This window comes from Herpailurus yagouaroundi, unplaced genomic scaffold (genome assembly GCF_014898765.1).
Source record: "Herpailurus yagouaroundi ecotype Mexico unplaced genomic scaffold, PumYag 199, whole genome shotgun sequence".
NCBI lineage: Eukaryota > Metazoa > Chordata > Mammalia > Carnivora > Felidae > Herpailurus > Herpailurus yagouaroundi.
Window position 1 is genome coordinate 16592520 of NW_024412430.1, and position 19435 is coordinate 16611954.

General features: G+C 39.6%; 1 protein-coding gene and 1 non-coding gene across 5 annotated transcripts in view; one reads left to right on the forward strand and one right to left on the reverse strand.

Annotated features, from left to right (window-relative positions):
• Positions 1-19435, forward strand: part of JAK2 (Janus kinase 2) — a 117073-nt gene continuing 97638 nt past the window's right edge. For all 4 annotated transcript variants that reach the window (XM_040449482.1, XM_040449484.1, XM_040449485.1 and 1 more), the window contains exon 1: positions 1-80. The gene's annotated coding sequence lies outside the window, so the exon portion shown is untranslated. The remainder of the gene's footprint in view (positions 81-19435) is intronic.
• Positions 16602-16709, reverse strand: LOC121013805 (U6 spliceosomal RNA). The gene has a single exon (XR_005782933.1). It is a non-coding gene; the product is annotated as a U6 spliceosomal RNA (small nuclear RNA).

Here is a 19435-nt window from a genome sequence, read left to right on the forward strand (position 1 = left end):
GTTTCAGAAGCAGGCGAGGGAACAAGATGTGAACTGTTGCTCTTCGGAAGAAAAAGGTCCCCGCTGCCCTTCCCGCGAAGGTGGGTTTGAGATCCCGGCTGCTGTGCTCCGTGGCGGCGGTGAAGGCGAGTGTGGACTGCGTGCGTAGGAAGGGTGGGAACGTGTGTAGACAGGCAGGGCTCACTGAAAATGGCAGTGCTGGACTTAGAATGTGGGTCGGGGAGGGTAGTTCGGGGGGTGTTTAGTGTTGCTCTTGGATCCTTTAAGAAACATTCATTGCTTCTTTTCCTGCTAATTAGAAGAGCAACGAGGCTTTACGTGGGGGGCGGGGGGGGGGGAGCCTTGCGACTTAACCCTTTCTCCTCCAGCAGCCAGAGCTCGGTAATCTTTCAAGGAGGGACATTTTCAAGTACTCAGAGATACCTACTGGGAGAACACGTTAGCTGTTGTGCTGGGGTTTCTGCTACCACATTGAATGCTTCCTGGGTGGTTTTATCTGCCTAAGTTTGGTGCGTCGGTTGAATTCACCCAGTTTGCTTTCCGGTGGTGATTAATCTGTCAGGAGAAACTCCTTTTCTCTGAATGAAAGTCCAGGAGCGGCCGAATATGTCATAGAGGGGAGGGGAAATGTGGAGAAGGAAATTAGAAGTGGGAATAAGAGCGATGACGACTGCGTTTGGTTTCTTAATAGTGTGTGCAAGCGAGTTGTTGGGCTACTGCAAATAGTCTTGTGTGACACCCAGCAGATGTGAAGATGAATAATCAACCTTTGGACTCCCTTTCCCCACCCCCCTCACCTTTTAGCACAAGTGTGAAAATCACTAGTTTGCATGTGCGACATGTCTGCAAACTGGATGTGCCCGGCACTTGCCTTAATAGTGGGTGTGTTTACCTGGAGAGGAAAGCCGCAGCCCTCGGTCACTGGATACGCGGGAATGCCTGCGTTGGCTCCAGCTGAATGGCCCGTGTTTTAGGGACAGTTACAGAATAGTTTGTTTCCTATACTGGTGTTTCCTCGGGTTCGAGGCAGGTGCCTCAGGTATGGGAAGGAAACGTGATATCTTGTGTCTCCTTCCCCCGGCTGTTGCTGAATGGCGGGATGCTTTGGAGGCAGAATAGGAAAAGAGCGCTGGCCCTGGTGTCAGATCTGGGTTTGAATCCTGGTGTTCCTGCCACTTTATAGTTGTATTATTTAAACTCTCCTTGAGCCCCACTTTTCTTAGAAGGTTGTTGTAACGATTCAGTAAGATCATGCATGCAAAATAGTACATCGCTTGGCTACTATTAAAGGCTCCACTACTCATGGCTGGGCAGGCAGAGGAGATTCAGAGAAGGACACAGTGACCCTGCGCGAGGGGGTCTGCCAGGGACCAGTGTTTCTTCCTCTTTAGTAGAAGGAGATAAAGGACTTTTAGGTCTGGAAATGGTTAACGGGTCTTAAAGCCTTTTCATGGACAGGCTAACTCTTCTCTCTTCTTGACACCCCCTGCCCCCACCGTTGTGCCTCCTTCCCGACCGTTGTGCTGCCCTCTTGTGGTTAAGTGTGCTAAGAACTTTCTTCTGCTCCTCCCCCATCACATTCCGCCCCCCCTCCCCCGCCCCCCCCCCCCCCCGCCTGTTTTTTGAGGCCCCTTGCCTTTGCTCCCAGTTTCCCAAACTGTGTGCTGAGGTGCCCCGGAGCACCAGTGAACTCAGCCTTGAGCTATTAGTTTGAGGTAGTTCACAGTGTCAACATTAAATTGACACAGTCCTTTCTACAATGTCCTGTCTTTGCAAAGCAGTTTCTTTAGAGGTTGCTCTCATAAAAAGCAACTACTGTATGAGAATCAGTGTGACAGAGGAAATGACAGTGTGATGTCCAGTTTGATTCCAAGAAGTTGTACGAGGCTGAACAAGTACTAAGTTGTAAGGACATTAAATGGTTTGAATCTACCTCCTGAAGTATTTCTCTTGGCCTCGGGGGTGCTGTGAAAATATTACTAAGAACTCCCTGAATGGACAGTTTGGGAACCTTTGCCTTAGCTTTTGGTTGGCTTTTCTGATACACACAAAAGTCTTTTTAAATGGAAAAACTGCATTTTTAAGTGTTGGTCACAAATTGTTTCCCTTCCCCACCAAAAGTATTGATACAGTTATTGATAAAATTATTGATATCCTGCTGGTACCAGCTGATCATGGCTTAGTATATTTCCTCTCCTATTTAATATCTTTATAGCTTCTTCCTAGTGTTTTCATGTTAAAACTAATCCTATTGCTTATTTGTCATTCTAGTCACTTCCTGGTTTTTCCAGTCCTGTTCTTGGGCTTGTATTTTTGACTTGTCATGTTGTCATCGTCTTCTTCTTCTTTTTCTTTTTAATGTTTATTTATTTATTTTGAGAGAGAGCGAGCACAAGTGTGGGAGGGGCAGAGAGAGAGGGAGAGATAGAATCCCAAGCAGGCTACTTGCTTTTAGAGTACAGCCTGATGTGGGACTCGATCTCACAAACCATGAGATCATGACCTGAGCTGAAATCAAGAGTCGGACGTTTAGCCAACTGAACCACCCAGGCGTCCCTTGACTGTCTTTTAAAAATTTTTTTTTAATTTTTTTTCAACGTTTTTTATTTATTTTTGGGACAGAGAGAGACAGAGCATGAACGGGGGAGGAGCAGAGAGAGAGGGAGACACAGAATCGGAAACAGGCTCCAGGCTCTGAGCCATCAGCCCAGAGCCTGACGCGGGGCTCGAACTCCCAGACCGCGAGATCGTGACCTGGCTGAAGTCGGACGCTTAACCGACTGCGCCACCCAGGCGCCCCTTGACTGTCTTTTTAAAGTCACCATGCCCTAAATGAAAAATCGTCATTTTATACCCCTCTGTAATTTCCTTCTCTCCTGGTCATAATAGGCTTTAAATTAGGCATCGTCTTTAAGCTTTCATCTTTCATTTACCTCTTGTATTAACCTATTCAACATGTCCTGTTCATATTTCTTTTGTCCCTTATATCTCTGCTTACTTCACTTTACCACCTGAATCCCAGGACTTGTTTCTTCAGCCTACAATATTGAAAGTCATAGCAACCTCTCAGAGTCCAGCTTCTCTTTCTTCTGTTTATCCACAATAGAAGTGTCACTAATACTCCTTATTGTGGCATTTCTTTGTCCCCAAATCTTCAGTGGCTTCCCACTTTCTACCTCTTAAATTTAACTTCCTCTTCCTGGCTTTCACTCTACTCTGTCATTACTCCCTGCCCTGTTTATTCAGTCTTTGGTCTAAGGACCCTCAAAAGGCATTCTCTGCTGTAGTGTTTCAAGCCGCTTTCCACATTTTCTAATAATAGTTATGCTCTTTCATCTTTTAACTTTCATTTATGTTTTCCATCCTTCTTCCACCAAGCCCAATTCTGTATCTGTTTGCATTACTCACTACGTATGAAATAACTAAGCCGGGTCTCAGTCTCATCTGAAAAAAATGAGAATGACTCTAGTACTTTTTCCATAGGGTTGTAGTGAGAAAGAAGTGAATTAATACATGAGAAGTCCTTAAGACCAGTGCCTAGCACATTAAGTGCACCTTAAGTTTTAGCTTTTATTATTATAATTATTTATCTCCACTATTATTATTAGTACTGTTACTATGGCTGTACTCCCAGCTAAAATTCTGCCTCATTTCTGAAACTGTTTCTCACTAAATATAGTTTTTTCCTTTCTATATTTCCAATGTTTTTAGTCCTAGAGAATCTTCTCATAGTTTAATTATATATTATGCTTGGGTTGTTTGATGATTATTTCTCTAATGTTAACCATATCTTTTCAAGTTGATTGTGTATGCTTTGAGGAACACACAGAGTGCTGAGCAGATGGGGAGCATTCAATAAATGCTATGTATTAAAAGGGAACTCTAGTCAGTTACCAAACAAATATCTGTTAATACCTACGATGTAAAAGGTACTTTGCTGTGTCCAAAAGAGATGCAGAAAGATGTAAAATAGGTTCCTTTCACTGAGGACTTAAAATGTAACTGGGAAATAAGTAATAAAAGTTATAGATATTTGAGACCACTTAGAGTTGAAGCAAGCAAGGAAGGCTTCAGAGAGGAAGTAGAATCAAAACTAGGCAGGATTTGATTTTGTGTAAGAGGAAAGACCTTGTATAGGTGGTAAACAGAGGCAAAATCTGCATGACATTTTCAGAGAACAGTACGGAAAGTAACTTAAGTGAAATGAAGGTTTGTGTGGCAGGGTAGTAAGAAATGAGGTTGATAATATAGAATTGGAAGCAGAATACAGATACCTTGAGTGCTAGGATGAGAAGAATATACTTTGCCTCATAGGCAGCTGAGAAGCTTTAAAAGTTTAGATTGAGAAAGAGCTTGCTAAAAGTATCTTAGGTGAAACAGACTGGCACAGTGCTAGGTATAGTATGAATTGGAAAGAAAAGTGATAGAGCGAGGAAGATAATCTAGGCCTAGTGTTTGGATTTAGTGAAAATAGGACTGGGGAGATGTCACACAAGACTTCATTATAGACTGGATAAGAAAGGAGGATGTGGTGGGGTTTGGGGGTAGGGAGGAAGACAACTCATCAAAGATGACTTTGAAGTTTTGATCTTCAGTGCCATAAGAAATTCAAGAGTGTTGGAATGTCAGGACGTCTGAGAACATCTGGGCTAGCCTCTGAATTTTGTGCATTAGGAATCTGAGACCCAGAGAGATTTAAACATGTGTCCCAAATTACTCAACTAGTTAGTGATAGAGAAGGAACTAGAATTTTTTAAATGGCCGTCCTGACAAAAATAGGTATGAAAATATTAGTAGCTGGTTGAAGAGATACAGACAGCTGGACTTAGATTTTGGAGATGTTGAATTTGAGGTAACAGTGAGATAGTCAAGTGAAATAGATAGCTAGATGACTGGAACTTGGTAGAGAAATTTCAGGCTGGAATTGTAGTGCTCAGAAAGAAGAGCAGTGGACCTGAAATTGAGGCTTGGGAACTGCCCATAACTACAGGATGAAAGGAGAGGAATTGACAAAAGAGACAAGCAGTCTGTCTGAGAGGAAGGTGGGTGGGTAGGTTAAGAGGGTGGGAATGATTATCATGTTGATCACTGTTGATCACTGCTAAGAAATGTGAAAAAAGGCCTTAGAAGTGTATACTAATGTTTTTTCTAACATGAAATCTAGAAAAGCGGAAAAAGAAAATTACTTATGGTTTTCCCATGCAAACATCGCTACTGTTAATATTTTGCTCTCTCTAGTGTAAGAGATGACCTTTGGATTTGACAGTTGGGTGAATAATGGAGACTTCTACACAAAGATCTCATCACTGGGACTAAAGATGAGAATTTTAGGCATAATAAAGACTGGGATGTATTTTTGACAGTGATTGCCATTCATCTGTGTCCTTTTATATCACACTATACATGTACTGCTGTTCCTTGTGGGAATTAGCCCTATACTTATTATTTGAGTGAGTAGACATTGAGTGTTTTTTTTTTTTTTTTAATGTCTATTTATTTTTGAGAGAGAGAGACAGAGTGTGAGCTGGAGAGGGACAGAGAGAGAGAGAGACGGAAAAAGGGAGAAAGGGAGAGAGGGAGACACAGAATCTGAAGTAGGCTCCAGGCTCTGAGCTCTCAGCACAAGAGCTGGACATGGGGCTTGAACTCGGGAACCACGAGTTCGTGACCTGAACTGAAGTCGGATGCTCAACCAACTGAGCCACCCAGGTGCCCCAACATTCATTGGTTCTTTTTTTTTTTTGAATTAAACATTTTTTTTAATTTAATTTTTTTAAATTTACATCCAAATTAGTTAGCATATAGTGCAACAGTGATTTCAGGAGTAGATTCCTTAGTGCCCCTTACCCATTTAGCCCATCCGCCCTCCAACGCCCCCTCCAGTAACCCTCAGTTTGTTCTCCATATTTATGAATCTCTTATGTTTTGTTCCCCTCCCTGTTTTTATATTATTTTTGTTTCCCTTCCCTTATGTTCATCTGTTTTGTCTCTTAAAGCCCTCATATGAGTGAAGTCATATGATATTTGTCTTTCTCTGACTAATTTCACTTAGCATAATACCCTCCAGTTCCATCCACGTAGTTGCAAATGGCAAGATTTCAATCTTTTTGATTGCCGAGTAATACTCCATTGTATATATATACCACATCTTCTTTATCCATTCATCCATCAATGGACATTTGGGCTCTTTCCATACTTTGGCTATTATTGATAGTGCTATCAACATGGGGGTGCACGTGTCCCTTCGAAACAGCATACCTGTATCCCTTGGGTAAATACCTAGTAGTGCAATTGCTGAGTCATAGGGTAGTTCTAATTTTAGTTTTTTGGGGAACCTCTATACTGTTTTCCAGAGTAGCTGCACCAGCTTGCATTCCCATCATTGGTTCTTATTAGACATTCAGTAGCCTGGCAGGTTAGACAAGTGATCTCTGGATGCATTTGTACTGGCAGAATCTAAATAAACTGATAAGGTATTAATTTCTTTCTTTCCTTTTTTTTTTAGTGAGAGAGAGAGAGAGAGTAGGGGAGAGGGGTGGAGGGAGCGAGAGAGGGAATCATTGAGCAGACTCAGTGCAGAGCCCGACTTAGGGCTTGATCCCACAATTCTGGGATATGACCTGAGCTGAAATCAAGAGTTGGATGCCCAACTGACTGAGCCACCCAAGCACCCCAAGGCATTACTTTCTAAAAGGGAAGAGAAATCCTTGTAGATAACTTATTGAAGTGAATGTAGCATGGTTAAAAGTATTTAGATTAGGAGAGCTGGAGAGGGCAAAACGAAGCATTATCTGTTTTTAAAGCCTATATAGTATAGCTATCAAAGGTAGACTAGGTTCAGATAGTCCCTGGATGGTTAGTTTTGCTTGAATGCTTATTTTGATTTCCCAAGGACATATTTTGGCCTGCTTTTTTGCTGTCAGTCCTTGGGAATAGTGTATTCATTACTGCTTACTAAATGACTTTAATAAATTCTGATTACAAAATTAATTGTCACTAGGTAATATTTTGTAATATGAAAGGCAGTGTGATGTGAAGAAGTGCCCTGTTTTGGAAATAAGGGCATCGGGGACTAACTGCTGTCAACCTAGTGTGTGAATTTGACCCAGTCACGTGATCATTGAGCCTTAGTTTTTTTCCTCATTTGGAAAATGAGGGAATAAAATAAATCTTAAAAAAAGTTTTTTTGGGGCGCCTGGGTGGCGCAGTCGGTTAAGTGTCCAACTTCAGCCAGGTCACGATCTCGCGGTCCGTGAGTTCGAGCCCCGCGTCAGGCTCTGGGCTGATGGCTCAGAGCCTGGAGCCTGTTTCCGATTCTGTGTCTCCCTCTCTCTCTGCCCCTCCCCCGTTCATGCTCTGTCTCTCTCTGTCCCAAAAATAAATAAAAAGTTTTTTTAATGTTTGTTTATTTTCGAAAGAGAGAGACAGAGTGCGAGTGCGGGAGGGGCAGAGAGAGAGGGGCACACAGAATCCAAAGCCGGCTCCAGGCTCTGAGCCATCAGCACAGAGCCTGATGCAGGATTCGAACTCATGAACCGTGAGATCATGACCTGAGCCGAAGTCGGATGCTCAACCAACTGAGCCAGCCACCCAGGCACCCCTATAATAAATCTTTTTTTAAATAACTTTGTTTACTTTAGAAACACGAATAAACATGGTAAACTGTGTACTATGGTTTATAACAAAAATCAGCAACGTCTTGCTCCTCCCCATCTCTGATTCCTGTTTCCCAGTAAACCACTTTCAAATCTCTTAACAGTGTCTTTTGGTATTTATTTCCATATTTCTCAATAACGTAATCTACCATTAGTAACACCTCTTGTCATCCTGTATCTGTGCCTAAACTCTGCCCTTTTCTCCTTTACAACGAATGAACTCAGGGACGCCTGGGTGGCTCTGTTGGCTAAATGTCCAACTTTAGCTCAGGTCGTGATCTCACTGTTCGTGGGTTCAAGCCCCACTTCAGGCTCTGTGCTGACAGCTCAGAGCTTGGAGCCTGCTTGAGAGTCTGTGTCTTCCTCTTTCTCTGCCCCTCCCCCACTCGTGCTTGGTCTCTCTGTCTCTGTCTCTCTCTCAAAAATAAATAAACATTTAAAAAAAATTTACAATGAATGAACTCAGTATCCCATCTTAAGCTTCTCCTGCTTGGGTACAGAAACCCATCTCCTTTTACCTTCAAGGACTTTACTATTGTATTTCTCCCTCTTTTTCCTGCATTATTAATTTTCCCGTCTACTGGCTCATTTCCAGATGCTATTGCTGTGTGATATAACCACCTCAAAGCGTAGTGATGTAAAGCAGCACTTTATTAAGCTCACAGATCTTATTGGTCAGTAATTCACATAGGGTACACCAAGAATGCCTTGGTTTATTTTATTTTATTTTATTTTATTTTTAATTTTATTTTTTAAATTTTCATACAAATTAGTTAGCATATAGTGCAACAATGATTTCAGGAGTAGATTCCTTAATGCTGCTTACTCATTTAGCCCATACCCCCTCCCACAAGTCCTCCAGTAACCCTCTGTTCTCCATGCTTAGGAGTCCCTTATGTTTTGTCCCCCCTCCCTGTTTTTATATTATTTTTGCTTCCCTTCCTTTATGTTCATCTGTTCTGTGTCTTAAAGTCCTCATATGAGTGAAGTCATATGATACTTGTCTTTTCTCTGATTGACTAATTTCACTTAACATTATACCCTCTAGTTCCATCAATGTAGTTGCAAATGGCAAGATTTCATTCTTTTTGATTGCCGAGTAATACTCCATTGTATATTTATATACCACATCTTCTTTATCCATTCATCCATTGGCTCTTTCCATACTTTGGCTATTGTTGATAGTGCTGCTATAAACACGGGGGTGCATGTGTCCTTTCAAAACGGCATACATGTATCCCTTGGGTAAATACCTCGTAGTGCAATTGCTGGGTCAAACTAAAACTATTTTTAGTTTTTTGGGGAACCTCCATCCTTTTTCCCAGAGTGGCTGCACCAGCTTGCATTCCCACCAGCAGTGCAAGAGAGATCCTCTTTCTCCACATCCTCGCCAACACCTGTTGTTGCCTGAGTTGTTAATGTAAGAATGCCTTGTTTTTGTTCCACAATGTCTAGAACCTCAGTTGGGAAGACTTGCTGGCCAAGGGTATCTTGAAGGTGGGGGACTACAATCATCTAGAGGTATCTTCACTTACAAGACTGGTAGTTGATGCTGGCTGTTGAGTGAGATCTCAGCTGGGGCTCTTAACTGGAGCATGTTCATGCGGGCTGGACTTTCTTACAACATGGGAATCTCCATGTAGTTGGCTTTCTTACATGGTGAGTTGAGATTTAAAAGCGAACGTTTCAGTGAACGTAGTGTGGACAGGGATTAAACTCCACTAGTTAATTGGAGAGTGGCAAGGTCACATGTGAAAGAAAACATGCAGGATGAGAGAGATTGTTATGGCTGTCTCTGGACAATACTGTTGCCATGGTTTGCCTTTTTTTTGCTGCACTTCACATGCGTCCCACATCCAAAATACATGAAAATACACCAACCCCCTTCTCAGAGACCTCTAATTCACTCCCACCAGGACATCAGCTCAGAATTTAGTATCTCATCTTCTAAGTCAGGTCCAGATGCTGTTGAGGTTCCTTGGGAACCTTGGATATAGTTTCTTGACAGTGATTGCTCTTTAACCAAAAGACCTCTGAAGAGACAAGTTGTAGGTTATATGCCTCCACATAATTAACCTACAAGACGGGAAAGGCACGTGTTAATTGCAGTGGACATTCCTGCTCAAAAAGAGGGACAAAGCAGACACATGGTAGTATATAGCAATTCTGAAACCTGGCTGGGAACACGTTGGCAGTTTCTTGACTAGGGTGCAATCCTGCTGTCTGGAGGTTGTTCTTTGTGGGCCATGACTGCTTCTTTTGGTCATTGATTTCACTTCTGAATCATTCTGTTTCACCAAAAGAACTGATCTGTCTTTGCAACTTAGTAACCATCTGAGCTTGCTTCCTGCCTGTAGTCCTTCAGGGTCCAAAAGCCACCTTTTATTTTATATAGTTACTGCCCCTTTCATTCTAAGCTGATGTAACTCCTTTAAAAAGTTCATGGAGGGGGCGCCTGGGTGGCGCAGTCGGTTAAGCGTCCGACTTCAGCCAGGTCACGATCTCGCAGTCCGTGAGTTCCAGCCCCGCGTCAGGCTCTGGGCTGATGGCTCAGAGCCTGGAGCCTGTTTCCGATTCTGTGTCTCCCTCTCTCTCTGCCCCTCCCCCATTCATGCTCTGTCTCTCTCTGTCCCAAAAATAAATTAAAAAAACGTTGAAAAAAAAAATTAAAAAAAAAAAAAAGTTCATGGAGGTGTGCCTGGGTGGCTTTAGTCGGTTTGGCGTCCGACTTAGGCTCAGGTCATGATCTCACTGTTTGTGAGTTCGAGCTCTGCTTCGGGCTCTGTACTGACAGCTCAGGAGCCTGGAGCCTGCTTTGGATTCTTTGTCTCCCTCTCTCTCTGCCCCTAACCCACTCGTGCTCTGTCTCTGTCTCTCAAAAATAAATAAACAATAATAAAATAAAAAATAAATAAATAAAATAATTTTTAAAAAAAATTTCATGGACTTCCTGTGTATTAGTTCATAATCTGCTCCGTCAGACAAAAGCCATACCTACAAATCTTTTTTAAGAGGAGCTTTTTCTTATCGTCCGCTAACTGTGAGGCTGCTGTGGAACAATTCCCTTAAATGATCCTTAGAAAATTTTTTGTCTGAAAGGATCAATTTGCTGCTTAGATCTTCCTAAGTTTCTTTTTTTTAAATTTTTTTCAATGTTTATTTATTTTTGAGAGACACAGACAGAGCGTGAGTAGGGAAGGGCAGAGAGAGAGGGAGACACAGAATTCAAAGCAGGCTCCAGGCTCTGAGCTCTCAGCACAGAGCCTGACTCGGGGCTCAAACCCATGCACCGTGAGATCATGACCTAAGCCAAAGTCGGACGCCCAACCGACTGAGCCACCCAGGTGCCCCAGATCTTTCTGAGGTTTTAACTGTGGATCTTATAGTCCCACTGTAGATTATCTTTGTCGGGAAGCCCTTTCTTACTTTAAGAATAGTCTGCTGGCTGGGAAGGATGTTCTGAACCCTTCCTTAAAATTGCACTCAAAAAGTGGCTCATTCTTTAGTTTACCTCTCTAATCTCTTAATTATAAAGGCAGCTAGAAGAAGCCAGCTGCTTCTTCAACATTCTACCTAGAATTTCCTTAACTCATTAAGTATATATTACATTTCCCATGTTAACTGTAGGTGCTAGTTTTGCCACACTTTACTATATAACAAGGGTATCCTTTTATTGAGTTTTCAATAGCATTTTCCTTACTTGCCTTTAAACCCTTGTGGACAGCCTTGTTAAGGCTTTTTTGCTTTCATTAAGTCTCCTCAGTGCCCTTTAAATATGTGAATACAACCAGAAGGGTCCTCATCTGTTCTTTGGCTGTATTAGAATTGTTCCCTAACCTGGTGGTTTATCATAATTACCTAGAGGGCTGATTGAAACATACATTGCTGGGTACCACCCTCAGAGTTTCTGTCTCAGCAGTTCTAAAATGAGACCTAAGAATTTGTATTTTTAACAACTTCCCAGGTGATGCCTATGGTGTTAGTTTGAGGACAAGGCTGAGAATCACTGATTTAAAACAGGGTTTGGACATACCTGGGTGGCTCAGTTGGTTGACTCTTGATTTCAGCTTAGGTCATGATCCCAGGGTCGTGGGATTGAGTCCTGTGTTGGACTCTGTGCTGAGCGTGGAGCCTGCTTAAGATTCTCTCTCTTTCCCCCTGGCCTTCTCCCTGCTTGTGCTCGTGCTCTCTCTCAAAAATATGAAATAAAATAAAACAGGGAATGGCACAGGAATCTATGATGCTATGTCTATGATGTTGCTGTTGACTGCTTTTCTTGATGGGCCTAGTACAGTCTTGGGAACAGAGTTGCTGTGTGCTGAAGGTTGGACAGTAGCTGTCAGCCTTGCCTATCTTAGGTAGTTATGCTGTGCAGTTTTTTTGTTGGTGTACCATATTTGATCTGTTCCTGATATCTTTGGAGTTTTTCTGAGAAATGGAGCAATATATGCAGCATCAATTTATTAAAATAAATTCTATTTGTTTATTTTTTAATGTTTTATTTATTTTTGAGAGAGCACAAACGGGGGAGGGGCAGAGAGAGAGAGAGAGAGAGAGAGACAAAGAAACAGGATCTGAAATGGGCTCTGTGCTGACAGCAGTGGGCCCAATGTGGGGCCTGAACTCACGAACCGTGAGATCATGACCTGAGCCAAAGTTGGATGCTTAATTAACTGACTGAGCCACCCAGGTGCCCCCATTTTTGGTTTTTATGCTATTCTTTCTGTTAGTCATTGCTTTTATTATTTTTTAAAAAAATTATACTTAGATCTCTTCTCTACTCTGAAATTATATTTTGAAACTTTCCCATGCTTTCTTGATCCATCTGGAATTTGTGTTAGTGCAAGGTATAAAATGGGATCCAACTTTTTTCCCTCAGGTGATCTAACACTGGGATCAAATAATCTATCTTTGCTATGGGAAATACTAATATTTTAAATTATGTATATAGTTGAGTCTGTTTCCAGCCTTTGTTTTGTTCTAACAGTGGCCTCTGTGAAATTACTGTGATTTCTAGGTCAGGGAGTAGTTCTATCAGTTTCTTTATTTTGAAGTTCTGTACAATGTTTAGCATATGGAAGGTATTCCAGTGTTTGAAAATAAAATGAGTAAGTCAACAGCTTAGGGATATAAGCAGATCTTTGTGCATATTATTTAATTTGATTATTCTATTCAATTTCTTTCTTTATTCTTATTTTACACTTGGATATAACCTTGGTTTTCTGTTTTTATTTTACTCTTTTTGGCTTTATTGTGAGGTGTTATTTTTTGTACTTGATGAATGGGTATTTGTTAACTTTGAGTCTGTTCTTATTAATCAATTTTTGGATTTAAATTGTTAAAAACTGGGGCGCCTGGGTGGCGCAGTCGGTTAAGCGTCCGACTTCAGCCAGGTCACGATCTCGCGGTCCGTGAGTTCGAGCCCCGCGTCAGGCTCTGGGCTGATGGCTCGGAGCCTGGAGCCTGTTTCCGATTCTGTGTCTCCCTCTCTCTCTGCCCCTCCCCCATTCATGCTCTGTCTCTCTCTGTCCCAAAAATAAATAAAAACGTTGAAAAAAAATTTTTTTAAAAAATAAATTGTTAAAAACTAACAATATGGTTTATCTGTATTAAACTTGCATGCGCAAATTTGCATATGAACCTGATGCGGGGCTCATTCTCATGACCATGAAATCATGACCTAAGCCAAAATCAAGAGTCAGATGTTTAACCGACTCAGCCACCCAGGCACCCCTATAGTAAATTTTAATATACAATGGGTAAATTTCTTCTTATTACTTTTCTGACAAATATGTTAAGAACTTTGATAAATTATAAAAATGACAAATACAACAAAGGAAAAATAGGAAAAAGCCAGACACAATTCATAAAGAAATACACATGGACAACAAATAGACCTAGCTATCTTCACCAATAATAAGGAGAATTCAATGAAAAATAAGGACTAACTTCTCTTTTTTTTGCCTGTATACTGTTTCTAGCGGATAGTTTGAATTACAAGCTATGCAAAAAAAAAAAAAAAAAAAAAAATCCCATCCTTAATCGTAAGAACTTTTAAATGCCTATCAAATACATTCACACAGAATTTAATAGGAACTTCATTTTTAGGAGATACACACGTCTTATCTAATAAGTCAGATTCTTGTGTTATCCCAGACACGTCTTCATTAGTCCTTTTGTACTATTACGTTTAAAAAAAATTTTTTTAATGTTTATTTATTTTTGAGACAGAGAGAGAGAGAGAGAGACGGAGTGTGAGGGGGGAGGTACAGAGAGAGAGAGGGAGACACAGAATCTGAAGCAGGCTCCAGGCTCTGAGCTGTCAGCACAGAGCCCAACATGGGGCTCAAACTCATGGTTTCATACTAGATGTGCTTACTGTGATAGTGTCTACCACTTCTGACTTTATAACATTTTTAATGTAATGTTTATATTCAAACAAAATGAGCAGCATAATGGATTAGATGGTGTGAATATGAGACAAAAATACTTAAAAAGCAATCTCTGTTAAAGCTTTTTTCCTAAATTAATTTTCCTGTATTTTGAATAATTTTATATCTAGAATTCATTTTTCTTATGCCATGTTACCTGGACATTCCATTTTTGACCAAAGAAGAATGTTCAGTCTCTAAAGAACCTACAAAATTAAATCAGTTTACATGTAATTAATGTAATCAAAATTAGTGTTACTGTTTTCAAGCAGAAGTTGAGGGAAGAACAAGTTCTGGACCAATTAGTCAACAGAGCCTAGACCACATTGTCTCCTTTTCTCCGTTTGTTCTCTTTAATAATAGCATCATTGTATAGCATGGCTGTAGTTGGTGCTGTCAGTGATCCACCTTTATCCCCTGGGAGCTTCAGTGTGCTTGAGTTAGTGTTTGCATCTCCGACCAGCTGACTCTTCTTGAAAATGTAGAAAGCCATACTTCCAATGCTCTGGCGACCAGGCCGGAAGCGCTGTGAAATTAACACTCCTGTGTGTAGTCCTCGGCCACTTAACTCTTCAGGGGTTGCTATTGTACAAACACTACAGCTCATCCCTGGGATGGGATAATTCTGAGATATTATGCTTTTTATACTGTTTTCTAGAGCCTTTCTGAGGGACTAGGCTCACTCTGGTAGCTGGTTTGAGAGTGCAGTTTATAGGCTGCCTTCCCTTTCTTATACCACTTCTCTGTTTCTCTGTCGTAGTTTCCTGAATTTCAGAACTAATTTACTTTTGAATCCTGTATGAGGTTTTGCTTCCAGGAATATTTAAACTAAGACATCATCTCTTAGGGGATAGTGTGACCAAACTTCAATGAGAAGTTTCATTTTTCAGCAGTTTTATTTTTCAGCATATATGAATTGCCATACTTTTTTCATCCTCGCTGCCTATATTGTTGGAAAGGGAAAAAAAGGAAAAGAGAAAAAAAGAAAACAAAGGAAAAGAAAAAGAAAAGCTAGGGGCGCCTGGGTGGCTCAGTTTGTTGGGTGACCAACTTCGGCTCGGGTCATGATCTCACAGTTTGTGAATTCGAGCCCCGCGTGGGGCTCTGTGCTGACAGCTCGGAGCCTGGAGCCTGCTTCCGATTCTGTGTCTCCTCCTCTCTCTGCCCCTCCCCTGCTCACGCTCTGTGTCTCTGTGTCTCTGTGTCTCTCAATAATAAATGTTAAAAAAAAAGAAAAAAAGGAAAAGAAAAGCTCTAGCATTGTCTAATAAAGTGTGAAGAGAAGGGAAGTGTTAGTCTCTGGATGAGGTTAGTTCAGGTGGATTATTGTGTTTAATCATTACAACAATCCTCAGAAGTCATAGCCATTATTATTATTCTTTGTTTTAAGAAATGAGGGAAACTGAGTGCAGAAAGATTAAACTGACTTCAGAGTAACATCACACGGGACAGAATTCAAACCCAGTTCCATTTCAAACTTGCGTCCCAAACCAAAGGCTATATATTCTTCCTCTTTGTTTTCATTTCAGTATTTAAAAATATTTTTTTTAAATATTCTTAACATATAGGAAATTAGGAAAATAAAATTGTCTGTATTTGCCATCCACTTTTAACAATATTTTGTTACTTTTTGCTTTGGATCTTATTTTCTTTAAGAAATAAACATTATAGATACAGTCGAAGCCCATCTATCTATTGCTACTCCTGTCTCTCCCCTGTTTACCTCGCTAGAGGTAACTAACCACTAGCCTGAAGTTAGTATCATTTTCATGCCTATTTTAAATTTTTATTTTATATATATATATATATATATACACACTAAGTATATATTTCGTATATATAGTAATACCTATAAATATATAAATATAATTTATAAATATCTATATCATATAAATATAAATATTTATAAATGTAATTTATAAAATATATAGTAATAAATAGAAATATATAACTAATTTATAAATATATAAATAAATAACATTTATATATTAAATATAATTTATGAATATATAAATAAATAAAGAATATAGTAGTATTAAACTTTGGGTTTAAACAGATTGCATCACACATAAATATCAATCTACAACTTGCTTTTTAAACCTCACTTATCTTTATGACATTCATGTATCTGTGTGTTCATATATATAGCTCTAGTTCATTCATTAAAATTGATGTATAATATTCTCATTATGAAGATTCTCCAATTTATATACTGTTTTTTTTCTACTGATGAACTTTTAGATTATTTGTTTTATTTTATTATTTTATTTTATTAAGTTTCATTTTAATTCCAGTATAGTTAACATACAATGTTATATTGGTTTCAGATGTACAATATAGTGATTCAACAATTCTATCCCTTACTCAGTGCTCATCATGTTAGGTATATTCTCAATCCCCTTCACCTATTTCACCCATCTCCCCACCCACCTACCCCTCTGGGAGTAATCAGTGTGTTCTCTATAGTTAAGAGTCTGTTTCTTGGTTTGTCTCTCTCTCTCTCTCTTCTTTTCCCCAAAATATGGAGTGCTTCACAGATTTGTATGTCATGCTTGCACAGGGGCCATGCTAATCTTCTCTGTAGTGTTCTAATTTTAGTATCTGTGCTGTCAAAGGGAAGCACTATTTGTGTTTTTTTTTGTTCTTACAAATAATGCTACTATGAACATGATGCAGTACTACATTTATTTCTCTAGGGTTATAACTAGAAATGGAATTTCTGGTTTGTAGAATAGTTATATCTTCAGATTAATTAAATGTAGCCCAGTTGCTCTCTAAAACCAGGTGTTTGAAGGGTCCTTCTGCTCTATATCTTCTCTTTCACACTGGTATCTTTGGACTCCTTAATTTGGCAACCGGATGGGTATAATTCGATATCCTACCTTAATTTGCATTTACTTAATTACAAGTGAGATCTACCATCTTCTCCTATGTTTATTGGTCTATTCACGTCTTTCGTTTTTTTTTTCATTAGGATTTCTTTTGTTTATTGATTTATATTTTGTAGTTGCCTTTATTTTTTTTTTTTAACGTTTATTTATTTTTGGGACAGAGAGAGACAGAGCATGAACGGGGGAGGGGCAGAGAGAGAGGGAGACACAGAATCGGAAACAGGCTCCAGGCTCTGAGCCATCAGCCCAGAGCCCGACGCGGGGCTCGAACTCACAGACGGTGAGATCGTGACCTGGCTGAAGTCGGACGCTTAACCGACTGCGCCACCCAGGCGCCCCTGTAGTTGCCTTTAGTTTGTAGTTTGGCTTCTGATCAACAAGGATTAGTACTATTTGGCACCTGTCAGTTTGATAAAAATGTCCTTTTTTTGGTTAACTTTTCTGTATGGTTTTGTGTCTCTTCTAAGCACTGTATACCTTGATTAAAAAAAGAAAATCCAGTCTGATGTTCTTTGTCTTCTAGAAAGTGGTTTTAATTGGCTAATCTACATTTATTGTACTTGTTGACATCTGGACTTAAAAATTTTTTGTTATCTTATTTTGCTTTTAATTTTCTTTACGTTTTTCCTTCTTTTCTGCCTTCTTATAGATTTAAAGATCTTATAAGTCTTTTAATGGCTAACTTAAAAATTTTTGACATAAATACTTAAATATTCACTTTATAAAAAAGCACAAAGTTATTTAGCATACTTCTTCTACAACACAGGCAAGGAGGAATCAAACACCCTCTGTCATCTTACTCTCAGCTAAAATTTCAGTTTCACATGTTTCTTTTTTAAGTTTTTCATTTTTAAAAACTTGCCAGTACCTAATACTACTTGTACTATATTTAGAGATCAGAATCTTTTTTTTTTTTTTCAACGTTTATTTATTTTTGAGACAGAGAGAGACAGAGCATGAACGGGGGAGGGTCAGAGAGACGGAGACACAGAATCTGAAACAGGCTCCAGGCTCTGAGCTGTCAGCACAGAGCCCAACACAGGGCTCGAACTCATGGACCGCGAGATCATGACCTGAGCCGAAGTCGGCCACCCAACCGACTGAGCCACCAGGCGCCCCGAGATCAGAATCTTTAAAAGAAAAAAATCTGTAATAAATTTTATGAACAACTTTTGCTTTCAAGTGTACATGAGAGATGAATTGTAAAATATAAAACAAAATCTGGGATTTCATTTCCTGAAACTTTCTGATTGAATAACCTGAAAACACTCTTATTAAGAAATGCTAGATTTGCAACTATGTGAATGGAACTAGAGGTTATTATGCTAAGTGGAATTAGTCAGAGAAAGACAAATATATGACTTCACTCATATGAGGACTGTAAGAGACAAAACAGATGAACCTAAGGGAAGGGAAACAAAAATAATATTAAAAACAGGGAGGGGGACAAAACAGAAGAGATTCATAAATATGGAGAACAAACTGAGGGTTATGGGAGGGTTTGTGGGAGGGGGGATGAGCTAAGTGGGTAAGGGGCACTAAGGAATCTACTCCTGAAATCATTGTTGCACTATATGCTACCTAATTTGGATGTATATTAAAAAAACAAAATAAAATTATAAAAAAAGAGAAATGCTAGATGAAATATAGCAAACATCCTTTAAAAAAAGCTTTTTTCTTAGGGAGAATTTTGAACATACAAAAGTAGACATAATGGTGAAATGAACTCTTACATACTAATCACTCAGCTTCAATAGCCCTATTACCTGAGCCATTTCTGTGCCATCTGCTTTCTCTGTTATGGTGTTATTTTAAAGCACATTGTAGACACCATATCATTTCTTCCATTATTTCAGTATTCACCTCTACAATATAAGAACGCTTTTTTAAATTAAAAAATTACAATACCTGGGGGCATCTGGGTGCCTCAGTCGGTTAAGCATTCCGACTTTGGCTCAGGTCATGATCTTACAGTTCATGAGTTCGAGCCCCGCACTAGACTGCACTGACAGTGCAGAGCTAGCTTGGATCCTCTGTCTCCCTCTCTGCCAGTGCCCTTCCCTCTCTCTCTGTCTCTCTCTCACACACACATTCTCTCTCTCTCTCTCAAAAATAAATTAAAAAAGCTTTACATATAAAAAATTACAATTCCTTAATATCTTTATATATTCAGCAAGCAAATTTCTGATTGTCTGATATATCATAAATGGCTTTTTCAAATGGCATTGGGTATTTTTTTAAAGTAGGATCCAAATAAGGTCCACACATTGTGACTTTATAGTCTCAATCTATATTTTTCCTACATCTCTTCTCTTCTTTATTTTTAACTCCACTAGTTATAATTTCCCACAATGTAGATTTTGCTGATAACCTTTTCATGGTATAGTGTACTGTGGTCCTCTGTTCTCTGCATTTCCTATAAATTCATATTTTATAGACTTGATTGTATTCAAAATTT